The sequence below is a fragment of the Bison bison genome, unplaced genomic scaffold (genome assembly GCF_000754665.1).
Source record: "Bison bison bison isolate TAMUID 2011002044 unplaced genomic scaffold, Bison_UMD1.0 scf7180017864487, whole genome shotgun sequence".
Classification (NCBI taxonomy): Eukaryota; Metazoa; Chordata; class Mammalia; order Artiodactyla; family Bovidae; genus Bison; species Bison bison.
This window is the reverse complement of record NW_011495047.1, coordinates 7,595,755-7,600,058: the sequence shown is the minus strand read 5'-3', so window position 1 is coordinate 7,600,058 and position 4,304 is coordinate 7,595,755. Positions and strand designations below refer to the sequence as shown.

General features: G+C 51.1%; 1 long non-coding RNA gene across 1 annotated transcript in view; it reads left to right on the top strand.

The window, feature by feature from the left end:
- The window catches only part of LOC105005204, a 27,414-nt gene extending 23,595 nt beyond the window's left edge, over nt 1-3,819 (top strand). Inside the window, exon 3 of the long non-coding RNA XR_827297.1 lies at nt 3,122-3,819. This is a non-coding gene — a long non-coding RNA (uncharacterized LOC105005204). The remainder of the gene's footprint in view (nt 1-3,121) is intronic.
- The last annotated feature ends 485 nt before the right edge of the window (nt 3,820-4,304 follow it).

The window sequence follows — 4,304 nt, the reverse complement described above, 5'->3', positions numbered from 1 at the left end:
AGGCAGGACGGTGGGGCGACTCCTCTTAGGGGGCCAGTCATTAACTGGCTTTATCTTTGTGAACATTCCTGGGGGGCCTGGGTCATGGGTCAGACTTTCAGTCCAGACCAGGACGTCACTGGAGGAGGAGAGAAGGGACCCTTCTTGCAAAAAGGTCGGGGGCACTTGCTTCTTCTTTTTACCCCCCCTAGGATTTCCCTGAAGGAAACTACGTTACAGCCAACTCAGTGACTGCCTGCTGACACAGTTGCTCCAAAGAGAGGCTAAAGCAGGAACTAAGCCCTAGTCATCTTTGGCAGGCATCGTGTGATTTCTTCCTTTTCTTTCTTTCCTTTCTTTGCTCCCTCCCCCAACAGAAGGATGGGATACATCCATTTCCCTATTCCTTTCTGTTTGACTTTAGCCAAATGATAGTATGTTTGCATTCTCCGAGGGTTTGCTCACACATGGCAGTAGGGACAGGAGAAAGGGAAGAGAAGTAACATTACATGAGATCTAATCTAGGTCGAGAGCCTTGCTCATATTCGCTGTCTCCGTACATCTCCCCATAACCCTGGAAGGTAAGCACGAGGACTCCCATTTTACCGATAGGGAAACTGCGGCTCAGACGGATGCAGTTGCTTGTCCTAAGTCTCATGGCTTGGACGTGGAGAATGAAGACTGAGCCCAGTCTCTCTGGCTTTTTCCACTGCATGTTACACGCGAGGAGGGTGTGGTTAGGGAGCCAGGGCCGGGGTGTTTCACAGTGAGGGTTCTCCAAGCTGGTGTGTCATTTCAAAAACGACAGAGGTCTTGGCCTGCCAGGTAAGAGCAGAAGCAGTTCTCTATCTGCTGGGATTCCAGGGGTTTCTTGCAATCACATCTCCCCTCTACCACTGGCGCTGTGCTCCAGATGTCACCATTCGTGCTAAATTTCTTGGAGTGAAGCCTTGCCCTCTCCAGGAAACTTTAGAAACACACAAATCCCTGGGATATGTGACATTTGTGTTTTTTTTTTTTTTGGCTGCGCTGGGTCTTCATTGCTGCATGTGGGCTTTTCTCCAGTTGGGACAAGTGGGGACTACTCTCCAGGTGCAGTGCCTAGACCACCCTTTCATTGCAGTGGCTTCTCTTGTTGCAGAGCACAGCCCCTACAGCGCAGGCTCAGTAGCTGTGGGGCATGGGCTTAGTTGCTCCATAGCAGGTGGAATCTTCCCGGGAGGGATTGAACCCAGGTCCCCTGCATTGGCAGGCGGATTCTTAACTCCTGTACCACTGGGGAAGTCCAAGATACGACGTTTTATATCAGTGATCTCAGTTGGAGTGTTTGATGGAGCTGTGACAGAACCTCAAAGCTTAGGGAGAGGCTTTCACCTAGAAGAAGCCTGAGGTCCAGAAGAGGGGGCTGACCTGGTGGAGGTCACACAGCATGCGGCCTATTTGAGTTTTTTGCCCAGTGCTGTTTCCAGTCTCCACATGTCTGTGGCAGGCAGATGGGAAGGCTCTAGGCACCAGGTGGGGATAGGAAGGGGACAGAACTGGAGGAAAGGTCTTTGTGCTTTGAGCTCCGCCCCAGCTGAGTAACCTGTGCTTGTCACAGGCTGGTGTCCTCTGCCCACCTCCTGTCGCCCCTGGGCAAACAACGGCAGCGCTTGATGTGCAAGCTGGACCTACCTCTAGCGTCTGCTTGTTTGGTTAAATACTGGGGCAGAGACATGCTGTTCCAGAGGGCTGGGGGAAACCAGTGTGGGGCTCACTTCCCCACCCCTCCAGGGAGCGGCATTGTCCCTATGGGCTTTGGCTGGGAATGTTTCAGAAGAAGCCCTAATCCTCTGCTCTGCAAAAGCTCTGTCACCCAGGGGAGAGCTGGGAGAGCTGAGGGAGCTGGCCGCATCCTCCAGATTTCTCTTTCCTGCCTATTCCCTATCCCCACTCCATTCAGCTGGCTAGACTCCTGCTCTTCGGTCAAGACTCTAGTGTCACCTCCTCCAGGAAGCCTTCTCCCACTCCCAGAGTACCCCTTTGGAGAGTTTCTATTTTCGGTGTACTCTTTTGTTCTCCTCCACACAAGAAGCCCCTTCTACATTGTTGTAGCCCCAGGGTCTGGACCGAAACAGGGCTCATAGGTTGAATTTAATATTTGAGAGTGAAAGCGTTAGTTGTTCAGTCTTTGCGACCACCAGGCTCTGTCCATAGGATTTTCTAAGCAAGAATACTGGAGTGGGTTTCCATGCCCTCCTCCAGCGATCTTCCCAACCCAGGGATCGAACCCAGGTCTCCTGCGTTGCAGGTAGATTCTTTACCATCTGAGCTACTAGGGAAGCCTCAATAATTCTTGTGGAATAAATGTTCTGAGCTTCTTCCCGCCCAAAGCCCTTCTTGATGCCCATTTTGGCTCTTCTGACCACCCTGTTTCAGCACCTTCCTAACTCTCTGTGCCTCTCTCAGGGCCTCTTTCCCATCCTACCTTCTTGGGTAGCTGTGGGCAGCTGTTGGTGGGCAGGAACTCCCCAAGGCAGGTGTTTCACTCCTGTTTGTTTGTTTTTTCCAGAATTCTTATTTATTTATTTATTTTTTTACTTTACAATATTGTATTGGTTTTGCCATACATCAACATGCATCCGCCACGGGTATACACGTGTTCCCCATCCTGAACCCCCCTCCCACCTCCCTCCCCATACCATCCCTCTGGGTCATCCCAGTGCACCAGCCCCAAGCTTCCTGTATCCTGCATTGAACCTGGACTGGCGATTTGTTTCTTATATGATATTATACATGTTTTAATGCCATTCTCCCAAATCATTCCCCCCCCCTCTCCCACAGAGTCCAAAAGACTGTTCTATACATCAGTGTCTCTTTTGCTGTCTCGTATACAGGGTTATTGTTACCATCTTTCTAAATTCCATATATATGCGTTAGCATACTGTATTGGTGTTTTTCTTTCTGGCTTACTTCACTCTGTATAATAGGCTCCAGTTTCATCCACCTCCTTAGAACTGATTCAAATGTATTCTTTTTAACGGCTGAGTAATACTCCATTGTGTGTATGTATCACAGCTTTCTTACCCATTCATCTGCTGATGGACATCTAGGTTGCTTCCATGTCCTGGCTATTATAAACAGTGCTGCTCTTGTTTTGCAGATGAGGATCCGAGAGGCTGAGTAACTTGCCTGAGGAAAAACAGTCAAAGAGTGGAAGTATCACTTGGCTGCATCTGGATCCAGAGTCCCTGCGCTTTCCACTGCCCTACTTAGATGGCCCTGGGTCTCCTATAATATCAGCACAGCCTGGTGCCCCCAAGGCTTTGAAAAAGTCCCACAGATTGGAACCCAGCTCAGCTCCCAGGCACCCCCCAGGTCGGGAGGGAGAATGCAGCTTTAGAACCTTAGCTGTCACCTCTGCCACCACCTTCTTCCCGGCAGAGGGACTCCCTCCAAGACTGGGTGAGGGTGTGAAAAAGGGGCAGCAGTGCGCAGGATGGGGGTCAGACGCCGAGGGGGTAGGAAAGATTGGAGCGTCAGGAAGTGAACATGCCTGGGACTGTTGGGGAGCAGCGATCCAGGGAGAGAGCTTGGTGTTTGGGGATTTGACTGAGCCCTGTGAAGGAGAAGCAGATGGGGCCTGGGGCTCCCCCAGAGTGTGGCCCTACCCTGTCCCTTCTGCTCCCTCTCCATCTTTAAAAAATTTTATTTTTATTATTACTATTTTTGGTTGTGCTGGGTCTTTGCTGTGGCAGGGGCTCTTCGTTGCTGTGGGCGGGTTTTCTGCAGTTAAGGCGAGAGGCTCTTCGTGGTGGTGCATGGGCTTCTCATTGCGGTGGTTTCTCTTGTCGTGAAGCACAGGATCTAGGGCACAGGGGCTCAGTAGCTGGGGCACACGGGTTTGGTTGCCCTGCAGCACGTGGGATCTTAGTTCCCAGAGCAGGGATTGAATCCATGCCCCCTGCATCACAGGCAGATTCTTAACCATGGGACCCCCAGAGAAGTCCCAGTTCCCTCTCCCTCTCGCCTCCCCTTGTCCTGACTGGCTTCTGTTTTTGGGCTTTCTCTGCTCTAATCTTGTTTCCTAAGTCAGACCTCCAGATCCAGATGGGAATACAACATTGGCACTGGGAAAAGAGGGCTCTCTTCCTTGCTTTTATCGTGAAGACAGAGAGAGAGAGGAGGGATAGAGAATTGAAGCAGACCAACCCAGTTCTTTCTCCAATTCAACATATTCTGTTCCTGCCCTTGTGGAGGATGAGCTCTGGGTCCTGCTAGGCGCCTGGGGCTTGGGGGATGGAGCGAGGGAGAAACCTTTCTTCCATCACAGAGGATCCAACTGA